Source organism: Teleopsis dalmanni, chromosome 2 (assembly GCF_002237135.1).
Source record: "Teleopsis dalmanni isolate 2A chromosome 2, ASM223713v2, whole genome shotgun sequence".
Lineage (NCBI taxonomy): Eukaryota > Metazoa > Arthropoda > Insecta > Diptera > Diopsidae > Teleopsis > Teleopsis dalmanni.
Genome location: NC_051847.1, coordinates 150,237,152 through 150,249,634, shown reverse-complemented (window position 1 = coordinate 150,249,634; position 12,483 = coordinate 150,237,152). Strand labels below are relative to the sequence as shown.

The following is a 12,483-nucleotide window of genomic DNA, read 5'->3' as shown; positions in this document are numbered from 1 at the left end:
CATTGAACGTGAAGTCAGGGTAGCCAAGTGAGTGAGTACGGGCAATAGGCAATCTCAGCCACAGCCTGGCAAATCTTAACAAGGCAACAGCAAGCAGCCTTTACGACTACTAAAGGTAGTCGCTTGCCTTAGTCAAGTAATTCTCTTGAACAGATAAATGCACGGACGGACGGGCCAAACGTTTACGTTTAACAGATACGCAAGCAGTCACAGTGTTAGACAGACTCAAGTACGCCCTTCTCAATGTAGTTTCATCGGTTGCTTTGCTTGCTCCATAAGTTATAAATATTTTATTTTCCTTGAAAATGTAAAAATAAATAATAATAAAAAAGATATTTTAAACGTAAGAAGGTATTAATGCAAATAAAATGAAAAGCAACAACAACTGCAACAACTACAGCAGCAACATGTTGTGCCAAAAATTATAACTTTCATTCCATTTAATGGATTTAGTTATTGCTTTTCATTTGAGGTTCTTGTCGTTCTTGGCAACGTAAACATCAAAAGTACTTTAGAAGTATCAAAAGTTTCATAAAATAGGAAATTAATTACTTTACAAAATGTATTTTTATTATGTATATTTAAACAAATACAAACATAAATATAAACTTTGATGATTAATGGAAATTAAAATTGAAATAAAAATTTTGTACTTCAATTTCCTTGATATTAGAATTGGTGGTTGCTAGGCTTCAAGGGATTTGGGTTTCTTTCCGTAATAAAATTCTTAGCGGTTAAATTTATTTAACTGAAAGGAATTAAATTGTAAGGTTTCATTATTTTTGGGCCGTGTGTCTTAAATGAATTTTGTATATCATGCGGTTTAATAATCTCACTGAAAGTATGTACTCGTACAAGGGTCTTCAGCATTTAACCTTTCGAAAAATATAAGCTTACCAAATTTTATACGAATGTATGTCACCCACAATAAACAAAAAGCTTTCATGTGAATTAAAACCCTAGTTATTTTAAATCACTTATTATGAACCACATAGTTATGTATACTCGTACCTTAATTGGTTAGAATTTTGTATTGATATGGTTAATAATTAGTAAGTTCTGGCATGACCATTGTTTAACAAATCAAGGTTGTATATGTGTACATAACATATATTCTATTTATATATCGTACAATTTTTCTTTTTGTAAATTAATATTGTAGTTTTTTCTTAAAGCACTGAGTTTTGATTTGACCTATTTTCTTAAATTTCAAATTTGCGTATGAAAAGCAGTAAAATTTTGTTAACAGAATATAATATTTAAATTGTACGTATTTTATATTCGAAAATATTGCTCAATATTTAGTAGATTGATATTAGAATATTTCGTCTTTCAAAAGAAACACTTTATATATGTTGTAAGAAGTGCTACTATTGTGATATTGTGAGAAAGTTATAAGGCACATAAACTGTTTAAAAAAACTTTGGGTAAAGATGATCTTGTGTTGTTGAAAAATGATTTCATTAGAAAAAGTTTAGAGTTAATTGACTTAAGAAACTGAAGGTTTGTTCAACCCTGTGTTAATGAGTACCCGACGCAATTAGGTCCTAAAAAATGGAAATATTGTGGTAACACAAGAAAATTATTAATGATTATTAATAATAATAATTATTATTAATAATTATGATATTATAACTAATTAATTAATTATAATAATTAAATAATAATTATTATTAATTATTATTAATACATGTTAACATAATAAAAATTAAGATATCAAAACTGGGATATCACTTTATTGAGATGCAGTGTTGAGTGCTTGAAAAAATTTCTCTAAAATCACTTTAGGCACTTAAGTATATACCTACTTCTTTGACTTTCTTTAATTACTATTAGTTAGTAATACATAAAGTAGGATTATCATCTTTGCCACATTTATATTTTTATGATTTTATAGTTTAATTAAAAACTTTTACATTATTGATTCAACTAAAACGACTAAAAGCACTTACGAATAAAATCCGATAAAGGATATACAATTTTATACATTCAATGGTAATATCTCTAATTTGTCGAAACTATTTTCAATGCAGAATATATGTGGAATATATTAAGTATTTGAAAGCACTTACACATACTCTTCTTAACTTAAATCGCTGATTAAATTTGTCCGAATACGCTTAATAATACACGTATACACTGCAAAATATATTGACTTAAATTATGAATTAAAAATAAGAAACAAAAGAAAAATTAACTAAAGGATCACGAGACGAGATTGAGACTGTGCTTAATTTTATGATTTAATATGCTGACTCCTTTATTTAACTGTTATAACATATATTAATTTTTTTTTATTATTCAAGCCTCTGTTCAGCGACTTTACCATTCAATGTCATAAGGCCTAAGGTAAGAGAATTAGTATATGTATGAAGACGATCCCTAGTACTACTACTATTATTATTAATTATTTTTGTACCACTAAAATTTAATAATCTATTTGAATTATCTTTAACTCTAATTATATGTTCTTGATTATTATAATTTTTGGATTTAAATGGTAAAATAGTTTTAGTAAAATAATTAAATTAAGTTTACTTTTAGAATGTCCCAAAGATTTGGCTTTCTAGCTGAGAAGAGCATCACGACCACAACTGTCAAATATACTAGTGTCTATTAAGTAAAATAGTCACTTCCGTTATAACAGACGTTAAATTATACAACTTATTTCATAAAGATATTTCTAAAGTCTTAATATAATATATTTATAATAGTTTAGCATTTTTTATGTCATGGTTGCTAAATTCTATAGTTTGTTTTCATTACAACATTGTTTCAATAGAAGTTCTATTCAATTGTAGCTGAAGCATTTCATTAAATTATCAATCTTTAATCTATCATTAAAGTAAGAGAGTTTTATAAATAATAAAGCCACGATTAAAATATGTAATTTTATGAAAATAGGGGGACCAATTTAGAATAACTCATTTTAACTTTGTTGGCGGTTCAAAGACAGGAGTCAAAGTCAAGTCAAATCACGTAATAAGTAACTATCATCTAGTTTACATTGTAGATATATTCTTGCAAATGATGAAATTAGAAACATGTGGATACTACTTAATTACTAAATAAATACTCTCCATAAATCTATAATTTGAAGTTACAAGATAGCAATTTAATGTTGTGACGTCGCATTTGCGTTGGACTCAAACGAAATACGAAAAGCAATTGAAGAGATACTGGAACACGCAAAGCAGCCGAGTTTCCAATATTAAACAAAGTAATGAGATGCTTGGTTTGTGTAAGGCAAAATTATATCGTAATTAAAATGCAATGAAATTAATTTCATTTACCGTCATTTTACCGAACGTGTACTTACGTTAACAGCCGAAACGCAACGACGAACGATAATGTTACGTTAACATTCGTGCGTAATTACACTTGTTAGCTATAAAACGTATCCGCCAGTTTGCTTTATTGCGGGCCAGGCCGGTTTTGTACGTGTGTCTTGCCTTTTAAAGTCTGCCTTCTGAATTTGTAGTAAGAAAGTAAAATTCAGTTATATTTGAATACACAAACAAAAAAAAATATTCTTTAAAAAAAATTATTGGAAACTGTCTCTGACGTACACGTAAATTGTTGTTATTTTCATGTTTCGCGTGTTCTCCACTTAAAAATGTAAATTATTGTGTTTAATGTTAAACGTTGTCAAGTGTCACATTATTACAGTGTAGGAATAATTCAACTTTATGGTAACCTGGGTATCTGGTATTTTATCATATCATCATCGACCCTTTTCGAATTCATATTATTTAATTTTTTTATATTTGGCTTAATATGTATTCAAGTATTTACGTTGGTTAGAAATGTAATTATAGTTTTTACGCGCTTAGAGTTTACAATATTAGTTCAAAGTAATTTGCATTATACAGGGTGGGTTAAATTACAAATTCAAGAATATATACTAATGCAGTGAAAGTTGATTTCGTGTGACAAGAAATTAGTTTTATTTCAATACATGTATATATTAACAAAGGGGGCGCGAGAACCTTCATGGGGCCGGTGTTATAAATATATTAATTAACTTTAAGTATCTGTATTTTGGCAATTTTATTGTATGAGAAATGAAAGAAAACGGATTTTTAAATTATAATTTAGTCCTGATGAAGTATTTTTAATTTAAAGTTAAACTTATATGGTAATGGCAAGTTTATATACCATAAGACTATAAATCTAAGTATTATTATTAAGTTTGAAAATAAGTTTTAGGAACTCTATTCTTTCTTATGAACAGCGTAAAGGAAAAAGAAAGAGCACTCTATTGGAAAAAGCTACCAAGATTTTCACAATCTAAAATGCTTTTAGGAACGCTTCAAAGATTGCATAGCACAATCAAAAAATAACCTAAAAATTATTACGGGTTTATTAACCGGTCACTGTAGATTGAATAATCACCTATCCAAGTTAGGACTCAGACTGCAGATACTGTAGAGAAGAGACAGAAACTGCATACCATGTGCTTAAGGAGTGCCCGGCACTTATACACAAGCGGAAGAAACACCTAGGAGGGTATTTCATGAATCATAAGGACTCGAGGCTAGGAAAGATAGGCTCAATACTGGCTTTTTTTTAAAGAAATCGAACTTGGAGAAATACTTTAATCCGACTAAGGGGCACAATAGATCTTTTAGGTCGCAGTGCACGATTCCTTCTTTTAATAATAATAATAATATTAAGTTTGGAGATTTCACATTGCGATCTAGATATCTATTGTGACCATGGATAACCAAATCTGATTTCTTCGATAACTTGTAGTATTAAACCCATTTCACTGTTAGTTATTGTTGCATTTCTTCTTTTTTTTATTTTATAAATAATACCCACTAAGGATTTCTTAAGTTTATGTATCTTATCAAGTGTTCTGCGATTTTGTGTCTCTTCCCTACAAAACCTATTCATATGTGGTTTTCTCTTTTTTTTTTTTGCATATATAAACAAATATTACGTCTTCCAAAACTCCAGAATTATCTTTGTGCTACAAGCAGCGATGCTGCCATTTTCTAGCAAATTTTGCAAATCTGCAAATTTATTGCCAGAAATTCTAATGTATCAAAAACTTATAGAATCCATTTTTGTTTGCCATGAATATTTTACTTTTCAAGACACTGCGTCACTAGTCTTGACGACACTTGATGAGAATTGAGTGTGTTTATTGCTGCCGAACCATTAGGTAGTATGACAAATAAATGGGTCTAATAGTTACGTATCATATAGTTATGTACCAATTATCAGAGCTATCGCGTTATTCTTTTCTTTATTAACAATTGTTTTTGTACCACTATTATAAGATATTATACTATATGTTATATAATATATGTATATATATATAAAGATATGCTATGGCATTTTAGTCGTCTGCCGAACTATGTGTTATATATTTTGATTTATCTTGTAATTTTAAGATAAACCATTCCAATTATATTTTTTATCAATTTCAGTTTTTAATCAGGTGTATGGTTGCAGTCTCTGGAAATTGCCTTATAAGAATATCAAGCTTCTTGCGATTAAGACAATCTTAGAATGACTGTCTTTACTTGATATTGGGTACGTATATGAAGGGGTCTGTGTTCTAGGAAGATCTCAACAGATGCCCTTGAGTATAATTTATTAATTTCTTTTCATTTTTAGCGTTACTAACTACTTTTGGATTTTTGAGATTAACATCTATATCTATTTTTGCTGGTAAGTAATGTTTTTATTATTTAATTATAGAAAAAAATTTAAGTACTTATTTAAGTATTTCAATCAAAACGACGTTTTCTGGAAAAATTAAAACCTTAACCAACTAATTTTAATTTATAATTTATAAAAGACAGTAAGTAAAGTCGTGACCATATAAAACAGTATTATAGTATAATGATCAACTATTAAATGTTTGCTTACAACGTTCTTTTAAAAAATATATCAAAAAATTAATATGCGTTGAAAATGGAAAGAATGATCCTGTAAAAAATGATTGACGGTCATTAATTTTAGTTTGGCTTTTCTATGAGTATGTGATATATACGTAAACTTATGATACAAAAATAAAAAAATAAAGGATATGGTTTCTTAAGTCCGATACATATTCTTCAAAAAAAATTATCAACTACAATTCGTTGTGTGGGGACAACGATCCAGTAAAAACTGATCGACTATTATTGATTTTTCAACGGTTTTTTGATGATTGTATGAAATACAAGTAATATTATGATATAAAAATAAAAATATGAGTGATGTTCTGTTGAAAATGAGGTCAACTACAATTCGTTGTGTGGTGATAACGATCCTGTAAAAAATGATCGAATACTAATCTATTATTATTGATTTCATAACGGTTTTTCTAAAGGTGTATTATATATGAGTAAAAACATAAATGATATGATTTTTCAAGTCCGATACATGTTCTTCAGTCTGCACTTTACTATTTCAAGTTAACTTCATTTCATATAATTCAGAACCCATATGCTAGTTACCCTGTATTGGACATACCAGATCCATATCCATACGCAGATACAGAAAATGCGTTGATGTGGAAATAAGTGCTTACAGTGGCCTTTTAGCCTCTTACTGTTATATTTCCTATATATTTGTTCTTGTAGAGCGCATTGGCATTATTATATATATATTTATTACATTTTTTTTACACAACGCAAAGACGGCTTTGGTTAGTACGAGTACAATGACTGCATCGTAAGTGGTAATAATAATTTCGCTCAAGAGGCGTTTCGGCTTTCAATGACATAAATGCACTTTGAATTGTGTGCCAGAAAAAAGAAGAGGAGAGAAATGTGTGTGGAGTACTATTCCATGCAGCACTCGTACAGCAATTGTACGATGATTGCATGGAGGTGCTATTGTCATTTTGTGATAATAATCCCGCATGAACATGTTCCTCTACATATTCCTACGTACTATAGTTTTCAAATTAATAATGATGTGCACCCTATAAGGGAAGTGTTTGGCTTAAGTTGCGGAACCGTGCACTCTATTTTTCTTTCTGCTTTTCGTATTTGTATTGTCTCGTCATGGTCTCAAGTGGTTATTGCTTATTTATTTCTGTATAGATTTTTTTAAAATTGCATTTTACTTGACATACTATTTAATGACATGATGGTGAATTGCATTTTTTTCCGGCATTCGATTCTTTCAGCTATTGAATTTTTATATTTATTCAGTTGCTGAGAACTTTAAAGCCATTTAATTAAATTTTTCTTGTATTTTTGCGATATGTACGGGTGTACATTGATGTGTGGCAGGAAGTGTCTTTTTACAATTTAATTATTTATTGTACATTAAAATTTTTTTTCTAATGATACTTGTTCCTTCGTTAGGAACTTATTTTTTATTTATTAACAAGGGCAGTTCCGAATATATTAAAAAAAGGAATTGTGTATTTTAAACAGTTTTCAACCGTCGTGTAAATAGTTTTTTTATTAAAGAAGTTATTAGAATAATATTTAATAAAAAGGATTCGGTATAGAGGACCACCTACAAATGTCTACAGGTAACATAAAAGTTTTTTTAAATAGTTAGATTATCTTAGTAGTGCTAAAGCTCTGCATTTTTGTGGGTTCATTTGGCTTGAAGTAGTGCTTAATAAGTGTTTTAAATAATTGCATATTTAGGTTATTTATTGCATTTTTACTAGGTTTTCTTATACGCCTATTTAATGTTAAAGTCACCATTATCATTTCACTGTAGAGTTATTCTAGTTTTACTACATTTTCATATAAATTTGTGTAATGTTAGGAGAATCACCATTATTTTGCTATATGATCATGAATGTATTCAAGGATATTATATGGGAATCGATCCCCTAAATGTTAAGATGAAGTAATTTCACATAATTAAAAGAAAGAGCTTACAAAGTAATGCCGCTCTATAGATGTAGTTAAACATGTATTTCATAAAAAGAAAATGTTTATGAGGTAGTGCAATATCGATTGCGAAGGCATGTATTTGTGCAAATAATATAAAAGATATTGAACTGAACTTTAATTTTGTTTTTGTTTTTTGACATTATTTGATATCATTAGCAGATGTCCGAAAGTATATAGAAAATAGTTTTTAGGACAACAATATCACAAGGGGAAGATTATGCTGAGCTGCAAAAAATAATTATTAACGTGATCTAATTACAATTGATCGAGAATAAATATTTTCTTAAGTTAGAATTGATAGTTTTAGGGCCAGTATGACTTCACTTTTAAAAATGACTGTCTCTCTAGTGAAAAAAGGAGACTATTATACACTATTTATATCAAGCACGTTTGGCAAGCAGTCACCGAACTAATAACCCTGGTGGATATACCAAATTTTTCTTAAACAATAATTTCTTCGATAAACCTGTGGACTGGTTTTTAATACTAGAACTTTTTCCCTTGTGTGTGATAACAAAACTGCATTTAAGTGCTTTTTGAACAAAGGAGTTAGTTGTGCCACCACTAAATCCAACCGATGAGATCCAAAACTTCCAAAACATTAAACGAAAAATTGATGGGTGATAAATAAATGCAATAGTTAAGTAGCTCAATCGTCACGTCTGAGTAGATGTACAATCATTATCAATCGTAATCATTACCTGCCAAACTCTGATTTTCGTCATACTATCGAATTCTGTACTCTACATTTTTATTTAATATTGATCCCAATTTGGCTCTTCTCGTTATTGGCTCTTCAATACAGTTTCAGAGAAATTTAGTTTAACTATATTATATCTCGTGTTTCCAATTAAGTCCTTAGTTTTGGAATCATTTATGCATTTATTTTAACTTATATTATTAATAAAAGTAAACCTTTTACGTTAAATGTTACATAATTTCAAAAAACGTATATGGTATCAAACAGATGTTTAATAATTTATCTATTATTTCTGCATATCATCAATGTACTAATTTATGATCTCTAAAGTCAAAACTCAATAGAAATTTATATCTAAAAGATTGAAATTTGTTTTCACACACCAAACTATTATATTATTGTTTTGATAAATTCATATAAATCCTTTTATCTATAATGTTTTTTTAACATGTGGCAAGTCTTTTGAATAAGTTACTATTAATCATACGATGATCATAATTTTTACCTGCGATGTACGGGTAGGTATATCATAAAAGTATCAAATTTCTGTTTATTAAAGCATAAAATATTGTGGATTATATATTTATGTTCGTAAAAGGGTGCCATAATTTGCAGAGTTTGCTCGAAAAGTATGGTTTGTTAGAGGTAAAAGGATTAAATTCACACTAAATTAGATTTGACTTTCTAATATGGATATTCGACACTTTTTAGATTATTACACATCATTTGGTCTATATACAACTGCAAAAGTGTCATAATAATATTTAATCTTCTATCAAAACTAATGTGCGAGTTTTTTTTTATATACACAATTTTATAAATCTATTTATCTTTAATAATCAGACTTTATTGTTAAAATAAGTTGATTGCATATAATACCCATATATATGTAATAAAATTCTTCGTTTTAGAGTACTAAAGTCTATAAGCATAGTCTTATATTGAGGTTTTTTCGAGTTAGTGCAACTGGACACTTTTACTTTTTGTTAGCTGCGGGGTTTCTTCACAAGCTTTGCTGATTATTCGATGACTGATGTAAGATGTGCAAACCGTTCCGTACAGCTAATGATTGCTCTATGTAGGGCAACCTATCAGTATAGCTTCATCGCTCTGTCCCTTGTGTATTTTTTGACCGGTTCTATTCTCTTATCTCTTAGCATGTCATTCGTGCGGATATACCATGGCACTTTGAAGAGTCTTCGGAGAGTTTGGCTTTAAGCAATTTGTAGTTTCTGGATAGCAGAGTTGGCAGCTTTGCTATACGCGATACTCCCGTAGAAAAGTTCCGGTCTAATTATCTGACTGTAGATTAACTTTTTATTCTTAGCGCTAAGGTTATTGTGTTTAAAAAGTTGTCGTAAGCTCTGCAGTGTTTTTGCACAATTACTTCTTTTGTCTTGTATGTACTTGTGCCAAGGGAACCGTTTATTAAACGTGATTCCCAGGTATTTGATGCTGTCCTCCCAATTTATCGCAATGCCACCAACTCTCACTCTCGGTGGATGCTGCCTGTGTTTACGAGGTATAAACAGGGTTTTAATTTTCCTGTTGTTAATTTTTATTTTCCACTTCTGGAAGAAATCTAGGGGGAGAATAGTGTGTTCCTGCAACGTGTTAGTTATATGTCTGGCATGTTTATCGGAATACATACATGTGTAATCTGCGTATAATGCTAGCACCGGGGAGGTCTAGTATTGGGCGATCAAGTCATAAAACAGCTGTTTCAGGTTATTTTAATTTCAGGTTAATTTCTGGCAAAATATCTAAAGTGTTATAGATTAATTTTGAATGTTGTACCATTCGCTCGAGTTTTAATAATCGAAAATAATAATAGTACTCAAAAAGTGAATCTCGATTGACAAAGTTACCGCAGATTTACTAATCGAAAACGGTATAAATAAATAAATACATTTAGTCTTTATTTACTTAATTCAAAGCCAAATTTTTGTTTGACGTTTAAATAAAATATAAGAAAAACCATTCCATAAAAAATGTTTGAATTCCATTGATGAATTAAAATTTCAATTTTTAAAAGTCCTTTATATTCGTTATTAGAGTATCTCTTGAATAATTTTAAATTTATGTGCGATAAAAAATTTAAAAAATGGGCACATAAAGCATAAATTAAAGAAACCATTGAAATAAATCAATATTGATAAAAATCTTTCCAATAATTCAATGCATTTGTTATTTATTTGTAGTTGTCTAAATGCTTTCTTTAGATACGTGTTAAGTTGTGGTGCTTAAGCTCATGTGTGTATATCTTTGTACTTGTATCTTGTATTTTGGGATTTTAATAAATTAGAACCCAATGGTGTCGTATGCAAATGTTACAAATTCGAAATCATTGAAGCGCGTTTGTAAAAATATATAAAAATTTTATAAATAGAAATTAAACTATTAAAGTGGTGTCAGAGAAAAAATGATATATATTATTCATTAAATCAAGTAATTATTTAATTCATTCTATGAAAAAATTAAAAGGCCCATTTGACTCATGGTATACTTACAACCAGCTTAATTTAATAATAATACATGATAAAATATAAATATAAAATGAGAACTTTTTCATAACCTCCATAATCTTCCGGCAATCAGTGATAAACAGAGTTCGTTTGAGATTTTGTTTCATAATGCCTTAAAGCTTAACTTATAGTACTCGAGCTTAAATATTTATTTTAAATTTATGACTACGAGAAGTAAAACCACAGAGCTAAGTCGAATTCAAAAAATATATATATAACATTTGTCTTAAATACTTAAGATCAACTTTTTTAAAATTCTGAAGACGTATCTAATTTCCTCTTAGTGAATTCAGTAGCTTGTTGACTATGCTGCCAAAGTAGCAATTGAAATGAAGTATATTCAAAAATTGAAACCACACCTAGGACACTCTGGAATTCTAAAGAAAATATCATACAATCATCGATTATCACATGAACTAATCAAATCTGGTAAGGGTATTTGAACACTCTATACTTATGTTAAACAATATGAGTGGCAAAATAATTATCCTAACCTTTACCGTTAATTAACACAGATGACTGCAAACTAAATAAGAGGGTTAGAATTTACTTAGTAATGAGCACACTTAAGTTGTCACATAGAACACCAGACTATATATGTGTATTTTAAGCGGACGTGGTGATGACACTCACAGCTGCTGTTAATATTCCACTGTTAAGATATATATCAGAAACAGATGTTAGAAGCTAAATAGCTACTAAAGCCTCTATATCTCCTTATATATCAATATAATATAGAGCCGAATTATTCTCTATATTTTTAAACGATATCAATAGACACAATATATCCGCTATTCTGATAATATCACATAGTGATATCTAGGTTGAGTTACTATATAGAAAACTAATTACTGTGCAGAGATTTGACACTCCAACTGGCGATTGTTTTAATACTACCAATGAAAATAGTAAGAATAAGAAAGTTCTTATCTAGTGTGCAGCTTATCAGACTTTGAAAGAAATTCTCAAACTAAATAATTCATTTTACTACATTTTACTGTGGATTACATTTTATTTTATTTCTCGACGCATTTTACAGATTGGCCTTATGGTTTTGCAGATATTCTATCTTTATAATTGAATTAATATAAGGATTTTAGTTTTATTTTATCCAAAGTGCATGTTGATAATTTTAATGTTCATAATTTAATCGAATTAAAGAAAACTTTGTTTTAATAATAAAAACTGATATTTTTTCAAAATATATTTATTTAATTGTGTAATCCACAGTATAGTAAAATTAAGATAAATTCTTGAAAGTTGATAGCATCTAAAAGTTTTCTGCAACTCAAGTCTTATTTTGTTGCGCAAAGACAATGGGTTTTTATATCCACGAGCTCATATTATGATCTAAATCCAGTAAAAATATTTAAGATGATGAAGATGAGAATCATGA

At 29.0% G+C, this 12,483-nt stretch overlaps 1 protein-coding gene across 3 annotated transcripts in view; it reads left to right on the top strand.

The window, feature by feature from the left end:
- The window catches only part of LOC119679885 (zinc finger protein 724-like), a 38,148-nt gene that overhangs the window by 19,833 nt on the left and 5,832 nt on the right, over positions 1 to 12,483 (top strand). For 2 of the 3 annotated variants that reach the window (XM_038092469.1, XM_038092467.1), the window contains exons 3-4: positions 5,439 to 5,544; positions 5,629 to 5,682. The gene's annotated coding sequence lies outside the window, so the exon portion shown is untranslated. Of the gene's footprint in view, positions 1 to 2,330; positions 2,350 to 5,438; positions 5,545 to 5,628; positions 5,683 to 12,483 lie in introns of those variants that run through there. The other variant, XM_038092468.1, reaches the window with a different exon arrangement.